Below are 12,447 nucleotides of genomic sequence, written 5' to 3'. Positions count from 1 at the left end.
ACAGACACTTGCCTGGCAGACCACGAATTTCAGAAGAGTGCTAAATTTCGTGTTCATCCTCTGGGTTGAACATACCAGCATATACAGAGTGAACAAATACGAGGTATAAGATAGCAGAAATACATATACAGGGACACAAGAGGTAAGAAGAGGAAAGACGGACAGAGAAGCAAGAAAAAAGGGGCCGGAGGGATGAACAGAGGCTTAAAATAAGTAGTAGAGGTGGGGGGAGGGGGAGGGGCCGAAGAAAGCAAGGGGCATGGCAGCAGCAGAAGAGGGAGGGGCAGGAAAATGTAAGGGGGCGCAATTAGTTTAGTACAGAATTGTAAAGGTAACTTCCCCGTAGAAGTGTGTTAATAAAGAATTAAAGCTTTCGTGACTGCATAGATTACTCATTGTTTTTTTCAGTAAAGTCACGTATGTAGAAATACCATAAAATTATATTAAAATAAATCAATCACGACGTTTCTACCGCAACACAAGCGATCTTGTGTTGCAGGATCTTTACGTAGGTAAAACAAATTTAAAGAAAATAAACAATTAAAACACGACGTTTCAGAGGCAACGCAAGCTTCTGTCTTCAGTTGGGACCAGTCACAGCCAAAATCGCTGCACCAAGTGGCGAGGCTCTGGGAACCTAGCGCTTAAATACAGGTTAAGGTAGGGGGGGGGGGTGTGGGAGGGGGCATGTAGGGGGACTTTAGTGGGGTGCGGAGCTCAGTTAATCCGTCTTTTGTTGTGTAGAGGGTGCGGGGGATGGGTCACTGTGTGTGTGCAATATAAACAGAAAGAGGCTCTGCCAGGCTGTGCTGTAAGGGGAGGCAGTAGATAAAATGAAAATCGAAAAGTTTGGAAATAATGTTTAGTATACCACTGCTTGAAATTGCTTTTAGTAATTAGTTAGCGTTTGGTATGATTTAAAACGTTTCTTCAGTGGTTGCTTAATTTGAAACCATCCTCTCAGTTGAAGTAATGCCTGTGTTTGTATTTGTTGTGTAGAGGGTGCGGGGGATGGGTGACTGTGTGTGTGCAGGACTGAGTTAATCCGTCTTTTGTTGTGTGGAGGGTGTGGGAGATGGGTCACTGTGTGTGTGCACTATAAACGGAAAGAGTATCGGCCAGGATGTGCTGTAAGGGAGCAGTAGAAAAAAGGAAAATAGAAAAGTTCGGAAAGAATATGTTTGGTATACCACTGCTTGAAATTGCTGTTAGAAATTAGTTAGCGTTTGGTATGATTCAAAACGTCTTTCCAGTGGTTGTTTAATTTTAAACCATCCTCTCGGTTGAAATTATTCCTGTGTTTGTATATCTGAATGGCTTCGTGGACAAATCTTTGGTGATAACCTGTAGGTTTACAAAGAACCTTGGTATCGGAAAAGACAATCTCATGATCACCCATAGCGTTGTAACAGTGATCAGCCACAGCAGATGAATTCGTTCTGCCGTGTTTCAAATCTGATTTATGCTCACGAATTCGGTCAGAGATATGTCGTTTCGTCAACAATAACAATCACCACAGGTACAGCTAAATTTGTAAACTCCGGGGTACTGTAAGTCAGGGTTGACATCCTCTCATCAAAACGTTACACCATAGGGCTCATTGCATTTCAGACCAACACCACTTGACCAGTGAATTAAAATTGGTACGGCTGGCCCTTAGGAGGAACGGATACTCTGACCGTACCATCCGCCAAGCTGTTTCTCCTACCATACAGAAACAACCACCTGATACTCCGATCAAAACCATCACACTACCTTACATAGCAGGCGTTACTAAAAAGATTTCCAAAATTCTAAACAAACATAAGATCCAAGTCCGGTTCAATACAGTACACAAAATACGTGATCTGATCCCATCCGTAAAGGATGTCATCCCTGACTTACAGTACCCCGGAGTTTACAAATTGAGCTGTACCTGTGGTGATTGTTATATCGGGGAGACGAAACGACATATCTCTGACCGAATTCGCGAGCATAAATCAGATTTGAAACACGGCAGAACGAATTCATCTGCTGTGGCTGATCACTGTTACAACGCTATGGGTGATCATGAGATTGTCTTTTCCGATACCAAGGTTCTTTGTAAACCTACAGGTTATCACCAAAGATGTGTCCACAAAGCCATTCAGATATACAAACACAGGCATAATTTCAACCAAGAGGACGGTTTAAAATTAAGCAACCACTGGAAAGACGTTTTGAATCATACCAAACACTAACTAATTTCTAACAGCAATTTCAAGCAGTGGTATACCAAACATTCTTTCCAAACTTTTCTATTTTCCTTTTTTCTACTGCTCCCTTACAGCACATCCTGGCCGATACTCTTTCCGTTTATATTGCACACACACAGTGACCCATCTCCCGCACCCTCCACACAACAAAAGACGGATTAACTCATCCCCGCACACACACAGCGACCCATCCCCCGCACCCTCTACACAACAAATACAAACACAGGCATTACTTCAACCGAGAGGATGGTTTCAAATTAAGCAACCACTGAAGAGACGTTTTAAATCATACCAAACGCTAACTTATTTCTAACAGCAATTTTAAGCAGTGGTATACTAACCATTATTTCCGAACTTTTCGATTTTCCTTTTTTCTACTGCCTCCCCTTACAGTACAGCCTGGCAGAGCCTCTTTCCGTTTATATTGCACACACACAGTGACCCATCCCCCGCACCCTCTACACAACAAAAGACGAATTAACTCAGCTCCGCACCCCACTAAAGTCCCCCTACATGGCCCCTCCCACACCCCCCCCCCCCCACCTTAACCTGTATTTAAGCGCTAGGTTCCCAGAGCCTCGCCACTTGGTGCAGCGATTTTGGCTGTGACTGATCCCACCTGAAGACGGAAGCTTGCGTTGCCTCCGAAACGTCGTGTTTTAATTGTTTATTTTATTTTAATTTGTTTTACCTACGTGACTTTACCGAATAAAACCAAAGAGTATATACTCACTTCTCTACGTGACCGGTAGTGCAAGATCTGACCATGTCTGTCCAGTGCTTGCCAGGTCACATTGGCTTCCTGTTGCCGAACGAATCGATGATAAGGTCGCACTCATTACACACAAAGTGCTTGCCACAAATGAACCACAATACCTTGCTGATCTCGTTAAGGAGCATACACTATCACGCGAACCCCAGTCACCATCGCAGCAGCTATTGACTCACCATAGAACAAAGACGGTCACTGCATTGCGCGCTTTTAAATGCTCTTCTGCGGCCGTCGGGAATGCTCTTCCGTCCGATATCATGAAGCCACTGGGAGCTATGCACTTTTAAATCTAGATTGAACTCTAATTTCTTTAGAACTGCTTTTTGTGTTTAGGATGTTCTTACCCTGCACCTCCAATTACCGTACGGTGCGAAAAAAGTTCAATATATACATAAATACTCACGAACTGAAATTTCACCAATATCCTGTACAAAGCTATCTTTGTCTTTTGTGAATGTTTGGGTGTGTGTAAATGAGTGGTGCGAGTTTGCACTTACACCACTGAGTGATGCTTTTCGCGTTGTTAATCATAACCCCTGCCGGACAGATTTCCACGAGAGCCACTAATAGAAGCTCTCGCAGTAACGCTCACTAAACGCCAGGGTTATATTGTGAAAAACGGAGATTTTAATAGCAATGCATGCGATGTAACTTGGGGTAAAAATGTAACCGTAACACGGGGAGTGGTTTTTCACTGGATTCGTGAGTTGTGCATGCAGGGGGGGGGGGGGGGGTTATAACCATGCACATCAAGGACGCATACACACCTACACGTTTAACAGTACACACACTCACAAAGTGGGGAGTGAGACTACTTCATAGCCAAAACCAAATCAGCATTTTGTCTTCAATCGCTGTTGCCGAGTGTAGGCACAAAGGCCAATAATGCAAAGCGGCCAGCAACAAACAGCACGATTTAATAAAGAATTACAGTTTTCGTGACTGCATAAATTACTCATTGGTTTTTAATTTATTTTAATATTTGATTTATTTTAATATAATTTTATGGTATTTCTACATACATGACTTTACCGAAAAAAAACAATGAGTAAATTATGCAGTCACGAAAACTTTAATTCTTTATTAACACACTTCTACGGGGAAGTTACCTTTACAATTCTGTCCTAAGCGTAGTGCACCCCTTGCTTGCTCTTACCCCTCCCCCCCCCCGCCTCTGCTGCGTTGCAGCCCTTGCTTTCTCCTGCTCCTCCCCCCGAATCTGCTGCCGTGCCCTCTCTCTCCGGCCCCTCCCCCCACCTTTACTTCTTATTTAAGGCTTCTGTTCATCCTTCTGGCCCTTTTTCTTTTTCCTTGCTTCTCTGTTGTCTTTCCTCTCCTTGCCTCTTGGTGTCTCTGTATATGTATTTCTGCTGACATGTACATCATATTTGTTCACTCTGTCTATGCTGGTATGTTCAATCCAGAGGTTGAACACGAAATCTAACACTCTTCTGATATTCGTGGTCCACCAGGTAAGTGTCTGTGTTGTTGACCTGACTGGTTGTGCATCACATATTTTTTCTTAGGTTTGTTGAATTCTCGTCTCTCATCTTCTTGTTGTATTTGCCTCCGTGATTTGTTTTTTTACACCTGATGAAGATCGCTTGTGTTGCGGTCGAAACGTCGTGATTGATTTATTTTAATATAATTTTATGGTATTTCTACATACGTGACTTTACCGAAAAAAAACAACGAGCACGATTTAAGTTGTAATATATTAGAGTCAACACGTTTCAAGACATTGACCCATGATCTATCAAAGAACTTAGGACAAATACGATGGGAGGGAATTTCCCAGTGGAGCAGTGAGAGGGAAGCCATGGACTATGGTGTGGCCATGTTGGTATAATGCAGACGACATCAGCTCGGATACGAGTTCTATTTTGTGGAGGGACAAAGGGGCTCAGATATTTCATTTAATATTAAGAGTGATTTTAAATATGCTAATCATTATATGTTCCCTAACTTTCCTGGTATTTCAGTAGTAGAGTAAGCGGCTTTGCAATCAGAATGTTTTGAGTTCAAACCCTGGTGGGGGTTGACTCATCCCATCATCCTTCATTGATCGATAAAGTGAGCACTACTTTGTGGGGAATTCCAGTCAGGTGAAGTCAAGTCAGTCTCATTTGCAAGTCGCCCGGGGTCAGAAAAATTATAAATTCTCGTTGAGCTATGATTGCTACACCGCCGCTGTCTACCCAGCCATACAAAGCACCACACGATATCAATACCGCTTTTCTTAAAAATAGGAACGTGGAATTATCACCACCACCACCACCGGAACAGGGCTGTAAGCAGGAGATAAGCACAACCTCAATGCTTATTTTAGGAACAAATAACTTTCACTCTAGACATATATAATGGGTGTCATAGACTGCATCAGTGCATCACACACGTTGCGTGAAAGATGAGCTGATCACATTGGTGGTTATCGTGAGGTGAGCTCACCGACTAATGACAAGTCACCTGGCGAGGAACTCACAATCAAAATAACCAACATTGTCTCAGTACAATGTAACACAGGCATGTCTCACTTAACGAATGAGATACATTCGGTTGAAAATGCTTGATAATCAAAAACTCGTCGAACACTCATCATAACCCCATTAACTCCCATGTTAAAAGCTGAGCTACGTTTCAGCCCCAAAATGTACCACTCTTGAGCAACTTTATTACCGTGAGCAAAACAATTTTTAATTTAAAATAAATTAATAAAACATCAAATGAAACCCCACACATGAAGAACCAGCCACCTTCCCCCCTACCCACCCTTCACCACCCACCCACCCTTCATCACCCACCCACCCATCCCCCCACCCCTCCCCTGACCACCCCTCCCCTAACAATCCCTAACCCCTCCACCACCCACCCCTCCCCTCTCCTTCCTGCTGTTACTGGAGGAAACTTTTTGGTGCCACTGCTGGCGTCAGTGGCTTGAGGCTGAGAGAGCAGCAGAGGAGGCGACACGGGGAGCCGGGCCGCGTGTGCGCGTGTCAGGGGCAAGACAAGCGGGCGACTCAACACTTCACAGCGTGGGTGAGTGTGGGGAGTTTGGTGCGTGGGGGACGGGTGGTGTGACACTTGACAGAGTGAATGCGGAGAGTTTGTGGTGCGCGGGGGATGGTGGGTGGTGTGACACTTCACAGCGTGGGTGAGTATGGGGAGTTTTAGATTTAAAGCTTTCGTGACTGCAAGGATCCATACTCTCTGGTTCTATTGGGTAAAGTCACGTAGGCAAAAAATAAAATAACAAAAATCACGACGTTTCGGCCACAACACAAGCGGTTTTCATCAGGTGAACGGACGAGACTGTCTGGAGGACAGTGCTGGAGTGAAAAAAGCCACGCTCAGATCATGACCTTTAAGCTGTGTGAGAAGAAACAAAGCGCCTTGACAAAGGAATTAGCATATTATTTAGCATTGAAATGGCTGAGTGATTAGCTTGTGACTGGTCACAGAAATGGCTATGTTAAAGTTAAAGCATACACATCCGCAAAGGCACCCCTTGACAAGGGAATTAGCATAGAATTTAGCATTGAAATAGCTAAGTTAAAGTATACACATCCGCAGAGGCACCCCTTGACAAAGGAATTAGGATAGAATTTAGCATTGAAATAGCTGAGTGATTAGCTTGTAACTGGTCACAGAAATAGCTATGTTAAAGTCAAAGCATATACATTCACCGAGGCACCTAGTACAAATCAAACAGGATAATTTAGCGAAACACAACCACGCTCAGACCGCAGACCTTTAAGCTGTGTGCGAGCAAACAAGGTGTCCTGACAAAGAAATTAGCATAACAATTAGCATTTGATTGGCCGATTTTAGAAAAGAGGTGGTGTACGTGCCGGTGGACTTGCCGTTTGGCGCGGGGGGGGGGGGGGGGAGTTTACCTATTGATGGTGTGAAAGGTAATTTATTAGAGCTGCGAAAGTTTGGGGTACCACTACTTGAAAAATATACTGTACCATTGAAATTAGTTTAATGTTTAGTTCGATTTAGAACATCTTTCCAATGGTTGCTTAATTTGAAACCATCTTCTCGGTTGAAATTGTGTCTGTGTTTGTAGATCTGAATTGCCTCGTGAACAAATCTCTGATAAAAACCCGTGGGTTTGCAAAGAACCTTGGTATCAGAGAAAATTATATCGTGATCACCCACAGCGTTGTAACAGTGATCAGCCACGGCAGAAGAATTCGTATTGCCCTGTTTCAAATCTGATTTGTGCTCGCGAATTCGGTCAGAGACATGTCGCTTTGTCTCCCCGATATAGCAATCACCGCAGGTACAACTCAATTTGTAAACCCCGGGGTACTATAAGTCAGGAATGGCATCCTTAACGGATGGGATCAGATCACGAATTTTGTGTACTGTATTGAACCGGACCTGGATCTTGTGTTTGTTTAGAATTTTGGAAATCTTTTTAGTAACGCCTGCTATATATGGTAGTGTGATGGTTTTGACCGGAGTATCAAGTGGTTGTTTCTGTATGGAGGGAGAAACAGCTTGGCGGATGGTATGATCAGAGTAACCATTCCTTTTGAGGGCCAGGTGTACATGTTTTAAGTCACTGGTTAGGTGGTGTTGGTCCGAAATGCAATGAGCCCTATGGTATAAAGTTTTGATGAGAGAATTCTTTTGGGCTGGGTGGTGGTGGGAATCAGGTTTCAAGTAGGAATCTGTGTGGGTGGGTTTCCTGTAGACAGAATGCCCCAATGAGCCATCAGGTCTCCTCTCAAACAGAACATCTAAGAATGGTAGCTTGCCATCTTTCTCCACTTCCATGGTGAATTTGATGGTGGGATGTCTAGAATTTATGTGGTGTCGGAAAAGGTTCAGAGCTGGGAGGCCATGTGGCCAAATGATGAAAGTGTCATCCACATATCTCTTCCACAGGGAAGGTCTGAGGGTGGAAGTCTGGATGGCGTCTGATTCAAATTTCTCCATGAAAATATTGGCTATCACTGGTGATAAGGGGGATCCCATGGGGGTACCCTCATTTTGATTGTAGAAGGAGCCATTCCAAGTAAAGTAGGTGTTGTTGAGGCAGTGCCTAACCAGTGCAGGTGTGTCGGGGTCTAGTCCATGTTGGACCAAATTTTCAATTATTTCATTGGTATCAGGTACTGGGACCTTGGTGAACAAAGAGACATCGAAGCTGACAAGGATATCGTCAGGGGACAGTACGTCTTTGACCATAGAGACCAATTGGGCTGAGTTAAGCACTGCTGAGGCGGTCTTTCCAGTGAAAGGCAGCAAGGTATCTGACAGAAAACGGGCTAGTCTATAGGTAGGGGAGTTGATCGTGGATACGATGGGTCGTAGTGGGGTGCCTTCTTTATGAATCTTGGGAAGACCATAGAATCTAGGGGGTCTTGCAGCAGAAGGTTTTAGGGAGGGACGTTTAGTTGGGTCGATTAGGGAGGTCGAACTTGTGATGATCTTGTTGGTTTTTATCGCTAGGCTATTAGTAGGGTCATTTTTTTTATTTTTAAGTAACTTCCATCGTTGAGCAGATTCTGGATTTTGTTGTTGTATGAATCTTTATCCATAATAACAGTAGCGTTGCCTTTATCGGCTGAGAGGATGACTATATCACTTCTGTTTTTTTTAAATTCGCGAGTTCAGAGCGTTCATTTTTGCTGATGTTACTAATGGGTTTCTTAGCATTCTTAAGAATAGTGTCTATTTCAGCTCTCGCAATGTCTGCTTGGATGTGTCCTACGCCTTTGAGGGCTACATCGACCTGAGAGATGATATCATCTACTGGTATGTGTTTTGGGGTGACAGCAAAATTTAGTCCCCTAGTCAGTACTGTTTTCAGATTGTCCAAAATCGGGGTGCTACTCTGATTAATGACGATTTTGTTAACATCTAGTTTTGTTATATGTGGAACTGGGTTCGTCTTTGATAGGTGGTTGAATTTAGAAATCAGGTTATCGTTACATTTGACTGACAGTGACTCAGCAGAAGAAGCAGTCATGTTGTCTACGTGATTCCAATCAGAAGGTGATATTTTTTGTGTTAACATTAAATGAGCTTGTAGGAGAGTCCTGTCTAAAGTATCGAGTTCAAATCGGAGTAGCCTTATCCTCTCTGAGATTAAAGATAGGCTGGCCTTAAGCAGAATCTGTTTAGAATTCGGAGAAGATACAGCAGCAGAAGTGAGTGTGAAAGCGATGGGCATTACCTTGTGATCGCGGCCATTTCTGTGACCAGTCACGAGCTAATCACTCAGCCATTTCAATGCTAAATTATATTATAATTCCTTTGTCAAGGCGCTTTGTTTCTTCTCACACAGCTTAAAGGTCGTGATCTGAGCGTGGCTTTTTTCACTCCAGCGCTGTCCTCCAGACAGTTTCGTCCCTTCACCTGATGAAGTCCGCTTGTGTTGTGGCCGAAACGTTGTGATTTTTGTTATTTTATTTTTTACCTACGTGACTTTACCCAATAGAACCAGAGAGTATGGGGACGGTGGGTGGTGTGACACTGCACAGCGTGGGTGAGTGTGGGGAGTTTGTGGTGCGTGGGGGACGGTAGGTGGTGTGACACTTCACAGCGTGGGTGAGTGTGGGGAGTTTGTGGTGCGTGGGGGACGGTGGGTAGGTGGTCCAGACTATAAACCGCTTGTGTATGCTACACGGGGGATGTTGTATTTGTGTATGAATGTCTCTGTGTGTGTAAGATGGCGTAGCACGTGTGTGTGGAGGGAGGTCAGTGTGCGTGTAACTCAAATGAGTACCTGGGGCGGTGTGTAAACAGCGCACACAAAGGCGATCTGGCCTTGTTTTGACCACCTACCCCCTCGTGTACTATGCCGACCTTCATAGGGGATCAATGGGAGCACTTGCCCACCAGTCTGTGGAGCTACATGGGGGTTGATTGTGTTGGAGCTCGTGCTGTAAGTACGGAGGAGGCACGTGAAGGACGCTGCTCCTAGGCAATTGGAGGCAATCCTCCAGCAACAACGAAGGGTAGAGACGCGACGCTAGTTGGCACAGTAGGGGGCAAAGGTGGTGCATCGGCCACTCATCTCAGTCATCTCGGTCAGTCGACCCGTGGCACCTGGGTCTGCCCCGTGACCTCCTGGCGGCGGGCGTTCGACACTTAATGTGGCCTTAACTTGCACCTAGCCTGGCACAAGCGTCGTGGTGACGTCACCGCCACTTCGTGGCGAATGGCGGCTGTTCTTGCTGTAGGCATAGAAGACGCGCGACCGTGGATCCTCTGTAGGGAGCGCACGTCTGCTGTAGGCAACGTGGAGCTGCACGAGCGGACACCGACGCAGCGATTTCCATAGCGAGCCACGAGTTAGGTGCTGGAAAGGAATCACACTCAAGCTGGGTGGATGAAGCGAGCACCACCATGGTGTGCTTGGCGTGTATGTTCAGTCGTGATTCATAATTTTATTCCATTGTGTCTCACACCTGCCCACCGTGTCTTGGCAGTTTTACATTTCTCTGATTTCCTTAAATGCACTTGCATTTTTTTAGTTCAGAAAATTATATTGAGATTGAATGTCTCATGCGCAAAGATGCCCATGGCATCTGGGGTGGAACAATTGCACAGTGCTTTGCGCACTGCACTACGAACCCTTGGACTAAAATCAGAGGCGAGTGACAAATGAATCAGTCCTGCCCCCCTCGCTTCACCAACCTGCACTCGCCAGCGTGGTGAAGTATGATAAAGCAAAAAAACACGACCGACAGGGCTTAGGGTGCCCAATATCCAGCAGGGCATTACTTTGTTATCATATCCAGGTCTGGTTGTGGATTTGACTTTTTCTTTAGTTGTCTCTGATGCATATATGACTTGGCGAGATGTCTCCTGCTTCATTCTGATGCATTATGCTTTTTTTCAATGCGTCTCTGCACTGGGCGTGTTGGTTGAATTTGGTGTTTGTCACGTGAGGTTCAAAACAAACAAAAAGATTTTATTTACCAGGTAAAATCCACTGAGCTATTCGCATTTTCAGAAGCGACCTGTCCACAAATTATAACTGAACGAAGTGGCTTGTCATGTGGAAATTTGTAACGGCCAAATAATCAAAATACATGCTTCTGAATGTGAAGGGAAAACCCGGAGGACCCAGAAAAAATTCACGCGACCACAGGAAAAACTTGCAAACTCCAGATATGCAGGCGTCAGGGATGGGATTTAACCCACATCCTCCTGCATACCAGGAAATGGGGATAACATCTCGCCACCACGGTGCCCTATGTTAATCTGACGCGGCATACTGGTACAGTACCTGGTGGCCTTGGTCACTTTACTGGTCTTTGCATCACTGTATTAGATGGTCAATCGTATTTTACAGAAAGTGTCGATTTAAAAGTCACGGTTTTTGTTTTTGACTCGATTGGCTCCTACCTCCATATTTACAGACATTGTCAATAGGGGCTGAAGTCTGTTGCTCGTGCCCAGTCAGTCACATGAGGGAGTGATAAACCCCCACTGTTCCCTTCACTACATGGTGTTACCTATGAGACTCATTCCCACGTAGAAGCCTGAGCTTATAATGACCATATACTGGAGTGGAACTTATCTCGTTGTAAATAGTTCAATGCAATTAAAGTCGCTTTTATCAAGTGTGCCCAGCAACTGAGAGTCGTCTTTCATAGCACAGTTCTCGATTTGTTCTTTTTTGCCTGTTTTGTTGGTAAAGCTACGGTCTTGTTTCTGATCCCTCCACTGACTCCCGATTCATTTGTGAATCAAATACAAGATCGCCCTCGCCGTCTTGAAAATCCTCACTGGTCTCACTTCTGCCTGCCACCCCCTATCATGGGTCGCCGTGGTGGCGAGATGTTAATTCCCGACTCTGATGAAATTTGAAGTTATCCCCATGGTCGTGTGGATTTTCCCTCCACATTTAGAAACGTGCATTGAAATTACTTAGATTATTTCTCTGCTATAAATTTCCACATGGTAAGCCACTTCGTTGAGCTATCTTTAGTGGCCAGGTGACTTCTGAAAAATGTGTTAATACCTTATTCAACCATGACTCATTAGGAGGCCACTTATTCCCTCCTGGTACAATTATCTGAGCCCGTCTCTCTTGCCATCCACCTGCTTCTCTTGTACCCATCACTGTCTGTCCTCTATGTATGAATGTACGTGTAATAAAGCACTTCCATGACACTGTTGACTGGCGTCTCTCTTTATTGTATGGCTGCACAGCTCTGCTCTCTCTCTTTGGATGGTTTCACTCTCTCTTTGCCGTGACGCACACCCTCTCTGTTCCACCGCCGCAGCGCGTCTCCCTCTTGCTCCGTATCCGCCGCTGGCTGACGGCGTGCTGGAAGGAGAGGCGGTTTTGCTGGAAGAGCCGCCACGTGGCCGGTGGCGAGTAGATGTTAGCAATGACGCAGTCCAGACTCCAGGCTTCCCACACTGACCAATAGTCCTCTCACTGCATGTCCTTATATTCTCCTGGCGGAG

At 45.0% G+C, this 12,447-nt stretch overlaps 1 protein-coding gene across 5 annotated transcripts in view; it reads left to right on the top strand.

Annotated features, from left to right (window-relative positions):
• LOC116937957 (NACHT, LRR and PYD domains-containing protein 3-like) overlaps positions 1–12,447 on the top strand; it is a 98,767-nt gene that overhangs the window by 591 nt on the left and 85,729 nt on the right. For 2 of the 5 annotated variants that reach the window (XR_012931037.1, XR_012931035.1), the window contains exon 2: positions 5,907–6,042. The gene's annotated coding sequence lies outside the window, so the exon portion shown is untranslated. Of the gene's footprint in view, positions 1–4,430; positions 4,479–5,906; positions 6,043–10,205; positions 12,148–12,447 lie in introns of those variants that run through there. The other 3 variants (XR_012931041.1, XM_076057054.1, XM_076057055.1) reach the window with 3 other exon arrangements.

Source organism: Petromyzon marinus, chromosome 79 (assembly GCF_048934315.1).
Source record: "Petromyzon marinus isolate PM22_M1 ecotype Great Lakes invasive population chromosome 79, UKy_Petmar_22M1.pri1.0, whole genome shotgun sequence".
In the NCBI taxonomy this organism is placed as follows: domain Eukaryota; kingdom Metazoa; phylum Chordata; class Hyperoartia; order Petromyzontiformes; family Petromyzontidae; genus Petromyzon; species Petromyzon marinus.
Note: the sequence above shows the minus strand (reverse complement) of the source record. Positions and strands in the feature narration are given on the sequence as shown.